Source organism: Jaculus jaculus, chromosome 2, assembly GCF_020740685.1.
Source record: "Jaculus jaculus isolate mJacJac1 chromosome 2, mJacJac1.mat.Y.cur, whole genome shotgun sequence".
NCBI classification, from domain to species: Eukaryota; Metazoa; Chordata; class Mammalia; order Rodentia; family Dipodidae; genus Jaculus; species Jaculus jaculus.
In genome coordinates this window covers 5540970-5553292 of record NC_059103.1, presented here as the reverse complement: position 1 = coordinate 5553292, position 12323 = coordinate 5540970, and the positions used below count along the sequence as shown (strand labels likewise).

General features: G+C 42.7%; 1 protein-coding gene across 1 annotated transcript in view; it reads right to left on the bottom strand.

Annotated features, from left to right (window-relative positions):
* The window catches only part of Lmtk2 (lemur tyrosine kinase 2), an 87306-nt gene that overhangs the window by 38370 nt on the left and 36613 nt on the right, over window positions 1–12323 (bottom strand). The window lies entirely within an intron of this gene.

Genomic DNA, 12323 nt, shown 5'->3' with positions numbered 1-12323 from the left:
TTGTTTTTCAAGGTTATCTGAAGTGTATTTTCTGCCACTCCCTGTTCTAGAACTATCTCCTCCCAGGGATGTCCCTGAGTGACCTACAAGATACCCTAGGAGCCCAACCATACTCCTCATAGGGGAGACTTGTGATAGGTGTCTGGGATCTAGGGTTTGGTCTGTGTTTTAGGAAGAATGATCAAGGCTCTCTGGCACCAGTGTGTGTAGGGGGGTCAGCATAAACTATTTTTTGAGGCAAGCCCAACTGACTGGCCTTTTTGTTAGGAGAGGGAGACAGAAATGGTGTGGCAGGGCCTCCAGCCGCTTCAATCAAATTCTAGACATGCACACCCCCTTGTGTGCATGTGCAACCTTGTATGCCTGCATCACTTTGTGCATGTGGCTTATGTGGGATCTAGACAGTTGAACATGGTGCTAGAAAATTTCAGTGCCAGGGATGGGATACCTTCCAATGACTTGTTGGCTAGGGAGGTCCCTGATGCCCCCAAATATCATAGGCCATTGCTGAGGCCCTTGGTTTCCCACCAGGAATAGATGGCAAGACCCTATTGCTGAAGATTCCACATACTTGGGCTGCAAAGCCACTGAGAAATCATGCTTGAACTGATCTGACAACCTCCTCCATGTAGACCAGCTGACAGAAAGCTGGAAGAAACCATTCTACATGCAGTTCAATGGGAGAAAGAGAAATCAACAGTGGATACTGCAAGCCTTATATTTGGCCAATCAGGCCAAATGAGCCAACGAACGGGTCCAATAGTGGCACGTCTGTCATGGTGGAAACCAACTGCCCTCTAATTGGGCTGCAGGCCTGCTCCATGGGAGGGAATACATCCCTGATACTGAAAAAACAGGGGTAGTCATGACCCCTACGGGTGTAACGTATGCTGCTGTCTGGATAAATGTATATACTATACTTATCAAACTGCCCAGTAAGCACTTCTCTTAAATTCATATCCTTATATTAATGCTACTCTCACTTTTGGTAGAGAATCTTCTCTTTTCCAATGGCAGTGACCTTGGGATAACTCAGAAGGCATCATGGTGCTGGAAAGAAGTGATGGAGTGCTCAGCACTGAAATATCTCTATCACACCTTCCAAGGCTCAGGGTCTAATGTGGAAGAGGTGGCAGAAAGAATGTAAGAGCCAAAGGAAGGGTAGGACTCGTTACAACATGCTCCCTCCAGACACAAAATGGCCTAGATATCCATGACCTCACAGTGCCTGACACTACCTACACAAGACCATCGTAACAGGAGGAAAAGATGATGACATGAAAATGAAAGAGAGACTGATTGAGATGGGGAGGGGATGTGATGGAGAATGGAAAAGTGGGGGGAGGGAGGGCATTACCATGGGATATTTTTTATAATCACGGAAAATGTTTAATAAAATTGAGAAAAAAATAGGAGGAAAAGATCATGACATCAAAATAAGAGAGACTGCTTGAGAGGGGGAGGGGATATGAGGGAGAATGGAGTTTCAGTGGGGGGAGCACTACTATGGGATTTTTTTAATAATCATGGAAATTGTTTATTAAAAAAAATTGAAAAGAGAGTGGAACATGAGTCCCTTAGGCTTTGCAGGCAAGTGCCTTGACCACTAAAACAGCTCTCCAGCCCACCATGAAACTTTTCTTTGTTGTTGTTTTTTGTTTTTTGAAGTAGGCTCTCACTCTAGCTCAGGCTGACCTGGAATTCACTATGTGGTCTCAGGGTGGCCTTGAACTCATAGAGATCCTCCTACCTCTGCCTCTCGAGTGCTGGGATTAAAGCCATGTGCCACCACGCCTGGCCCAGCATGAAACTTTTAATTACAGTAAAGATTTTTACACTAAGCAAGTCCTAAAAATAGATACATTCTATCAAAAATACACAAAAATATCTTTAGATATCTGGTTTGTCGTCCACCCTCCTCCACCCAATACCAAGGATTGAACCAAAGACCTCATACATGCTGGGAAAGGGCTTTATCACTGAGCTAATCTCCCACCCCTTTTTAACTTTGAGATAGTGTCCCAAGTTACCCAGGCTGGCCTTGAACTTGCAGTCCTCCTGCCTTCTTAGCTTTCTGAGTAGCAGAGACTGCAGACCTGTGCCACCAGGCCTGGCTTGTCTTATTTTTAGTTTCATGGTGCTTAGTGTCAACATGGATTGTTACTCTGATACATTACTTAAAAATCAAAGAGAGGGCTGGAGAAATGGCTTAGCAGTTAAGGCACTTATCTGCAAAGCCTAAGGACCCAAGTTCAACTCCCCAGGACCTGCATAAACCATGTGCACAAGGTGATGTGCTCATCTAGTGTTTGACTGCACAGGCTAAAGGCTCTAGCATGCCAATTCTCTCTCATTAAAAATAAATAAATAAATAAATAAATAAATAAATGAGGACATTGCCAAGAATATCAACATATTGTGAATTAAAATCAAGTTCCGGGGCTGGAGAGATGGCTTAGCGGTTAAGCGTTTGCCTAAGGACCCCGGTTCGAGGCTCAATTCCTCAGGACTCACGTTAGCCAGATGCACAAGGGGGCGCACGCGTTTGGAGTTCATTTGCAGTGGCTGGAAGCCCTGGTGCGCCCATTCTCTCTATCTATCTGCCTCTTTCTCTCTCTGTCACTCTCAAATAAATAAATAAAAATTAAAAAAAAAATCAAGTTCCGCCAGGCGTGGTGGCACACACCTTTAATCCCAGCACCTGGGAGGCAGAGGTAGGAGGATCAGTATGAGTTCAAGGCCACCCTGAGACTACATAGTGAATTCCAGATCAGCCTGGGCTAGAGTGAGACCCTAGCTTGTAAAAAACAAAACAGATTTTCTAAAAATATATATATTTTATTTATTTATTTATTTATTTATTTATTTATTTATTTATTTATTTATTTATGAGAGAGAGAAAGAGGCAAAGAGAGAGAAAGAATGGGTGTGCCAGGGCCTCCAGCCACTGCAAACGAACTCCAGATGCATGCGCCCCCTTGTGCATCTGGCTTACATGGGTCCTGGAAAATTGAACCAGCATCCTTTGGCTTTGCAGGCAAACACCTTAACCGCTAAGCCAACTCTCCAGCCCCAAAACAAAAATTTTTTAAAATTTTTATTAGCATTTTCCGTGATTATAAAAAAAATCCCGTGTTAATTCCCTCCCCCCCACTTTCTCCTTTGAAATTCCATTCTCCATCATATTACCTCCCCATAACAATCATTGTACTTAAATATATACAATATCAACCTATTAAGTACCCTCCTCCCTTCCTTTGCCTTCCCTTTATGTCTCCTTTTAAATTTACTGGCCTCTGCTAAGAAGTATTTTCATTCTCACGCATAAGCCCAGTCATCTGTAGCTAGGATCCACATATGAGAGAGAACATGTGGCATTTGGCTTTCTGGGCCTGGATTACCTCACTTAGTATAATCCTTTCCAGGTCCATCCATTTTTCTACAAATTTCATAACTTCATTTTTCTTTACCACTGAGTAGAACTCCATTGTATAAATGTGCCACATCTTCATTATCCACTCATCAGTTGAGGGACATCTAGGCTGGTTCCATTTCCCAGCTATTATAAATTGAGCAGCAATAAACATGGTTGAGCACGTACTTCTAAGGAAATGAGATGAGTCCTTAGGATATATGCCTAGGAGTGCTATAGCTGGGTCATATGGTAGATCAATCTTTAGCTGTTTTAGGAACCTCCACACTGATTTCCACAATGGTTGGACCAGATTGCATTCCCACCGGCAGTGTAGAAGGGTTCCTCTTTTTCCACATCCCCACCAACATTTATGATCATTTGTTTTCATGATGGTGGCCAATCTGACAGGAGTGACGTGGAATCTCAATGTAGTTTTAATCTGTATTTCCCTGATGACTAGTGACATAGAACATTTTTTTAGATGCTTATATGCCATTCGTATTTCTTCCTCTGAGAATGCTCTATTTAGCTCCATAGCTCATTTTTTGACTGGCTTGTTTGATTCCTTATTATTTAACTTTTTGAGTTCTTTGTATATCCTAGATATTAATCCTCTATCAGATATATAGCTGGCAAAGATTTTTTCCCATTCTGTAGGTTGCCTCTTTGCTTTATTCACAGTGTCCTTTGCGGTGCAAAATCTTTGTAATTTCATGAGGTCCCAGTGATTAATCTGTGGTTTTATTGCCTTAGCAATTGGGGTTGTATTCAGAAAGTCTTTGCCAAGACCAATATGTTGGAGGGTTTCCCCTACTTTTTCCTCTAGCAGTTTCAGAGTTTCAGGTCTGATGTTAAGGTCTTTAATCCATTTGGACTTAATTCTTGTGCATGGCAAGAGAGAAGAATCTATTTTCATCCTTCTGCAGATATATATCCAGTTTTCCCAACACTATTTGCTGAAGAGGCTGTCTCTTCTCCAATGAGTATTTTTGGCATTTTTATCGAATATCAGGTGGCTATAGCTACTTGGGCTTACATCTGGGTCCTCTATTCTGTTCCACTGATCTACATGTCTGTTTTTGTGCCAGTGCCATGCTGTTTTTGTTACTATGGCTCTGTAGTATAGGTTAAAATCAGGTATGGTGATACCACCAGCCTCTTTTTTGTTGCTCAGTATTATTTTAGATATTCGAGGTTTTTTGTGATTCCAAATGAATTTTTGGATTGTTTTTTTCTATTTCCATGAAGAAAGCCTTTGGAATTTTGATAGGGATTGCATTAAATGTGTAGATTGCTTTAGGTAAGATTGCCATTTTCACGATATTGACTCTTCCAATCCAGGAACAAGGGATGTTTCTCCACTTTCTAGTGTCTTCTGCAATTTCTCGCTTGAGTGTTTTAAAGTTCTCATTGTAGAGATTCTTTACTTCCTTGGTTAGGTTTATTCCAAGGTACTTTTTTTTTTTTTGATGCAATTGTGAATGGGAGTGATTCTCTGATTTCATCCTCTGTGTGTTTGTTGTTAGCATATATGAAGGCTACTGATTTCTGTGTGTTTATTTTGTATCCTGCTACATGGCTGTTGGTTTTGATCAGCTCTAACAGTTTGCTAGTAGAGTTTTTAGGGTCCTTTATGTATAGAATCATGTCATCTGCAAATAATGATAACTTGATTTCTTCCTTTCCAATTTGTATCCCTTTTATGTGTGTCTCTTGCCTTATTGCTATGGCTAAGACTTCCAGAACTATATTAAATAAAAGTGGGGACAGTGGACACCCTTGTCTTGTTCCTGATTTTAGTGGAAAAGCTTTTAGTTTTTCCCCATTTAGTAATATGTTGGCTGTAGGCTTGTCATAAATAGCTTTTATTATATTGAGATATGTTCCTTCTATTCCCAGTCTCTGTAGGACTTTTATCATGAAGGGATGTTGGATTTTGTCAAATGCTTTCTCTGCATCCAATGAGATGATCATGTGATTTTTGTCCTTCAACCCGTATGTAATGTATTACATTTATAGATTTGCGTATATTGAACCATCCCTGCATCTCTGGGATAAAGCTGTTCTATCTTTGCCTGGTTTTGGTATCAGGGTGATGCTAGCCTCATAGAAGGAGTTTGGTAGAATTCCTTCTTTTTCTATTTCCTGGAAAAGCTGAAGAAGCAATGGTGTTAGCTCTTCCTTAAAGGTCTGGTAAAATTCAGCAGTGAATCCATCTGGGCCTGGGCTATTTTTAGTTGGGAGATTATTGATAACTGTTCGGATCTCCATGTTTGTTATAGGTCTATTTAAGTGATTAATCTCATTTTCATTTAATTTAGGTAGGTCATATAAATCAAGGAAATCATCCATTTCTTTCAGATTTTCATACTTTGTGGAGTATATGCTTTTATAGTATGTCCCTATGATTTTTTGAATTTCTCTGGAATCTGTTGTGATGTTACCTTTTTCATCTCTGATTTTATCAATTTGCATCTCTTCTCTCTTTCTTTTGGTCAGATTTGCTAAGGGTTTATCAATCTTGTTTATCCTTTCAAAGAACCAACTCTTTGTTTCATTAATTCTTTGGTTTGTTTTTTTTTTTGTTTCTATTTCATTAATTTCTGCCCTAATCTTTATTATTTCTTTATTATTTCACACCTTTAATCCCAGCACCTGGGAGGCAGAGGTAGGAGGATCAGTATGAGTTCGAGGCCACCCTGAGACTACATAGTGAATTCCAGATCAGCCTGGGCTACAGCGAGACCCTAGCTTGTAAAAAAACAAAACAGATTTTTAAAAATATATATATTACTTATTTATTTATTTATTTAAGAGAGAGAGAGAAAGAGGCACAGAGAGAGAAAGAATGGGTGTGCCAGGGCCTCCAGCCACTGCAAGCGAACTCCAGATGCATACGCCCCCTTGTGCATCTGGCTTACATGGGTCCTGGAAAATTGAACCAGCATCCTTTGGCTTTGCAGGCAAACACCTTAACCGGTAAGCCAACTCTCCAGCCCCAAAACAAAATTTTTAAAAGTTCTTTTTATGCAGGTTTTAAATTTTCTCAGCAGCTTTGCCAAACCTTTAAAGACCTCTAAAAGAAAACATTATGCCGGGCGCCTATTTATTATTTATTATGGCGTGCCTATAATGTGCACTTGGGAGGCTGGCGTAGGAATCTGAGGCCAGCCTGGGACTACTAAGCAAGCTGTAGGTAGTCTGGGTTAGAGTAAGGAAGACCCTACAAATAAAAAAGGCAAGAAGGAAAGGAAATACAAAGACACTAGATGGCGGCAAAGGGCTGGGCTTAAAACTGCCAGAGAAACAGCACCTGGCAGAAGCAGTGGCTACTGGGCAAGAGTGAGTAACTCACAGGCAGCCTGTGAGTTCCAGCATAGGCCAGGAAGGCTTTAATTAGTCTACTGGCAGGACACCGAATCAATGAATTAATCTTGATAGATCTGAATGTTAATATTAATACAACACGATGTAAAAAGTAGATAGCCTAATAACTGAAAAAAACTAGCCATTTCTATATTTAATAGGATGACTTAAGGGAGCTTTGATTTATTTATTTATTTATTTATTTATTTATTTATTTTATTTTATTTTTCGAGGTAAGGTCTCACTCTAGCTAGCCCAGGCTGATTACAAACATTTTTTGAGACAGGGTCTCATGTATCTCAGGTGGCCTCAAACTTGCAATGTTGTGGAAGATGAGCTTGAATTCCTTGTTTCCACCTCCCAAGTGCTGAGATTAGAGATGTGCACCACCACACTGTTTATTCAGTGCTGGGGATGGAAGCCAAGGTGTCATGCATCCTAGGTAAGCACTTTACAAACTGAGCTACCCCAGCTCTCAATAAAAATTTTTTTTTTTTTTTTTTTTTTTGGTTTGTCGAGGTAAGGTCTCACTCTAACCCAGGCTGACCTGGAATTCACTATGAAGTCTTAGGGTGGCCTCGAACTCACGGCGAGCCTCCTACCTCTGCCTCCCGAGTGCTGGGATTAAAGGCATGTGCCACCACACCCGGCTTTCAATAAAAATCTTTTTATTTGTGGGGAAGGATAGATTTAAAAGAAAAGTTTCTTTTATATAAGTTGTATGTAGGACTATGCAATTTTTAAAAAATATTTAATTAATTAGCCGGGCGTGGTGGCTCACGCCTTTAATCCCAGCACTTAGGAGGCAGAGGTAGGAGGATCACAGTGAGTTCGAGGCCACCCTGAGACTACATAGTGAGTTCCAAGTCAGCCTGAGCTAGAGTGAAACCCTACTTCAAAAAAAAAATTTTTTTTTAATTAATTAATTTATTTGAGAGACAGAGAAAGAGAATGGGCACACCAGGGCCTCCAGCCACTGCAAACAAATTCCAGGTGCATGTGCCCCCTTGTGCATCTGGCTAACGTGGGTCCTGAGGAATCGAACCTGGGTCCTTTGGCTTTGCAGGCAAACACCTTAACTGCTAAGCCATCCCTCCAGCCCGGACTATGCAATTTTTTTTTAATTAATTAATTTATTTGAGAGCGACAGACACAGAGAGAAAGACAGAGGGAGAGAGAGAGAATGGGCGCGCCAGGGCTTCCAGCCTCTGCAAACGAACTCCAGACGCGTGCGCCCCCTCGTGCATCTGGCTAACGTGGGACCTGGGGAACCGAGCCTCAAACCGGGGTCCTTAGGCTTCACAGGCAAGCACTTAACCGCTAAGCCATCTCTCCAGCCCGACTATGCAATTTTTAAAATATTTTATTTATTTGGATGAAAGAAAGGCAGAGAGAGGAGAGAGAGAGAAAGAGGGGGTAGGAGGGAGGGAGGGAAGGAGGGGGGAAGAGAGGAAGGGAGAGAGAATGGGCACATCAGGGCCTCTACTCACTGCAAATGAACTCCAGACATATGTGCCACTTAGTGCACCTGCCTTTACATGGGTACTGGAGAACTGAACCCAGGTCCTTTGACTTTGCAAACACCCTAACTGCTGAGCCATCGCTCCAGCCCAAGAATATGCAATTTTTTAAAGAAAATTATTTTTTTAATGGCCGGGTGTGGGTGTGGTATGCATGTCTTTAACCCCTAGAAGGATCATGGGGAGCTTTGAGGCCACCCTGAGAGTACAGTGAATTCCAAGTCAGCCTGGGCTAGAATGAGACCCTACTTTGATAAATCAAACAAATTAAAAAAATTTAAAAATCCTTTAAAAGTATCTTTATTTATCTATTTGCAAGCCGAGAGAGACAGAATGGGCATGGCAGGGCCTCCAGTTGCTGCAAACAAATTCCAAACCAATGGACCACTGTGCATCTGGCATTATGTGTACACTGGGGAATCAAACCTGGGCCATTTTAGGCTTTGCAGGAAAGGGTCTTAACTGTTAAGCCATTTCTCAAGCCTTAAATAAAAATCTCAATGAGAAGCCAGGTGTGGTGGCACATGCCTTTAATCCCAGAATTTGGGAGGCAGGGGTAGGAGGATCACAAGTTCGAGGCCACCCTGAGACTCCATAGTGAATTCCAGGTTATCATGGACTACAGTGAGACCCTACTTTGAAAAAAAAAAAAAAATCTCAATGAGAGCCAACCACCTCTACAGCCCTAGATAAAAATCTTTTTTAAAAAAGGTTTTTTTTTTTTTTTGTAAGCTGGGCATTGTGGTGCACGCCTTTATTCCCAGCACTTGGGCGGCAGATGTAGGAGGATCACTGAGAGTTCAAGGCTACCCTGAGCTAGAGCGAGACCCTACCTCAAAAAAACAAACAAACAAAAATTTAAATTTCATTGAGAGAGAGAGAAAGAGGCAGATAGATAGAATGGGCAGGCCAGGTCCTTTGTAAATGAACTTCAGATGCACATGCCCCCTTGTACTCTGGCTTCCATGGGTTCTGGGGAGTTGAACCTGGGTCCTTAGGCTCCACAGGCTAAGCCATCTCTCTAGCCCCTAAATAAAAATCTTAATGAGAGCCAGGTGTGGTGGCATACGCCTTTAATCCCTGTACTTGGGAGGCAGAGGTGGGATTGCTGTGAGTTCAAGGCTACTACATAGTGAATTCCAGGCCAGCCTAGGCTAGAGTGAGACTCCCTGTTTTGAAAAACAAACAAAAATCTTATTAAAAGGTACCCATAGCACTGCCAATGAAACAAAATGCATATACTCCTGTTGAAGCCCACACACATCTGCAGAAGTTACAAGACCAAAGCACCACTTTTTTAAATTTTTTTTATTTTTATTTTTTATTTATTTATTTTGAGAGCGACAGACACAGAGAGAAAGACGATAGAGGGAGAGAGAGAGAGAATGGGCACGCCAGGGCTTCCAGCCACTGCAAATGAACTCCAGACGCGTGTACCCCCTTGTGCATCTGGCTAACGTGGGACCTGGGGAACCGAGCCTCGAACCGGGGTCCTTAGGCTTCACAGGCAAGTGCTTAACCACTAAGCCATCTCTCCAGCCCCAAAGCACCACTTTTTTGGAGAGCAAACCCAAGGCCCTGCACTAACTAAGCTGGCACTCAGCTAAGTCCCCAAGCTCACCTCTCTCCCTTATTCCTATGGATTAACTTCATGGACTTCTCTTTTCTGGGCTCTAATATTCAAGTCGCTTCCAGACAAATCCAACAAGACCAAACATTCTTCCTTTTCATTCTTGTCCTGTTTCTTTCCTCCCTTCCTGGACAGACCCTCCACAATCCTGGTCTGTCCGAGAACCATCTTCTAGCCCTCTCCTCCCTTGCACCCACCGCTCAACTGCAACCACTGACTCCACACCCCGTCCTAGACTGGCATCTGTGTCAGAAGCCCACATAACAAACCAACAGGCTCATCTCCTACTTCAAGCTCTTCTCCCCAGTCTCCTGCATTTCTTCTCATCTCATAGAACTCCTTCCTTCTTCCCCGGCCCTTCCGCCCCTTCCTATTCTCTGAGCCCTCTGTCTTGAGACCCCTACCTCTAACTCATTTCCACTTCTCACCATTAGTGTCAAAGTAATCTTAGGGTTATGGGACCTTCTGGGAGGTCACTGCTTCCAAGTGATCTGAGACACAGCCACCTAGCAGTGGGACAGCCAGCACTGGTCATTATTTAGTTATTTTTTGACACTACTGGAGACTGAACCCAGGGCCCTGTGCTTGCTAGCACTCTACCACCAAGCTACAGCCTTAGCCTTTCAAGTCAGTCATTTGAAACAGAAATCAAGTCATGCCTCCCCTGCCCACCCTGCTTTCTGACACGCTGTTTACTTGCTGTCCCTCCCACTAGAAGCACACTGGACACGCCCTGGCTCTCACCTGCACTCTACACTAGCACTGGGTACACAAGTTCAACATCCTGCCTACTGGGCGGGAGAAGGGAGGAAAGCCCTTGGAGAAGCTCCACATTCAGGCTGCGTCACTGGGCATTTCAATTAAGTCTAATAACAATAATTAACTTAGGAGTAAATCTGTAATTTCACATCTTTATTTGGCTCACTTTATTTTATGACTTTGTTACACTATATTAAACCTGGATAAGGATAGCCACCGTGGGAAATTTCCAGTTCTTTTTTTTTAAGTAGGTCTCACTCTGTAGCGCAACCTTACTATGTAGATGACTAAGTAGCCTCTTTTGCCCCACACTCCCAAGTTCTGAGAACCTGAGTCACCTAGCTGTAAAACTTTCCACCCCACCCCCCACTCCAATGATGGGAACTGGAACCTAGGCAAGCATTTTACCACTGAAATACAGTTCTTGCTAACTTGTTCTCTTATAAAGTAAATCTAGAGGCTGGGGAGATGGCATAACAGCAGTTCAACGCACTTGCTTGCAAAGCTTGAAGACCCAGGTTCGATTTGCCAGAACCCACGTGAAAGCAGATGCACAAAGTCACACATGCATCTGGAGTTCCTTTGCAGTGGGCAGAGGTCCTGGCACACCCATACTCATTCATTATCTCTCATAAATGAATGAAAATATTTTTAAATTATTAAATTACTACATTTATTCAGAAGTCAAGAGGGGTGAAGGAGAGTCCACAAACCAAGGAAGTGGGAATGAAGGCACCCATGTGGGAAGTAAACAAACCTGGACTGTGAAAAACAAGAAGGTGCCGAGAGCTCCTGCCACGTGGAGCGCAGGAGGAGGTAGAGAGTGGAGCCTGGGTGGGAACAGGGTCGGGGGTCTCCCCGCCACCTTGTCTGAGCCCAGGTGGGTTCTCTACCTTGGCCTAATTCAAGGAGAGGCTTCTCAGGACAGGAACCTGAACGTTCACGACAGATGAACAGTCAACAAAAAGAGAGCCTGGGCTGGAGGGACAGCTTAGTGATTAAGGCATTTGCCTGCAAAGCCAAAGGACCCAGGTTCGATTCCTCAGTACCCACATAAGCAAGATGCACAAGGGGACTCATGTGTCTGGAGTTTGTATCACAGTAGCTGGAGGCCCTGGCGTACCCATTCATTCTCTCTCCACCTCTCTGTCAAATAAATAAATTATGTGTGTGTGTGTGTATACATACATACACACATACTTGTTTTTTTTTTTTTTGTTTTGAGGTAGGGTTTCACTCTAGTCCAGGCTGACCTTGAATTAACTATGTAGCCTCAGAGTGGCCTCAAACTAACAGTGATCCTCCTACCTGTGCCTTGCAAGTGCTGGGATTAAAGGCATGTGCTTACTTGGCAAGGCAAAAAATATATATATATATATATATATATTATATATATTTAAATTTTTATTTATTTACCCATTTTGAGAGGAGGTGAGGAAGATAGAATGGGCTCACCAGGGCATCCAGCCACTTCAAGTGAACTCCAGACACATGCATCCCCTTGTGCATCTCGCTTATGTGGTTACTGGGGAAATCAAACCTGGGTCCTTAGGCTTCAAGGTGTTGCAGTCAGGTTCACATTGCTGGTATAAATCACCCAACCAAGAGCAGCCTTGGGGGAAAAAAGAGGTTC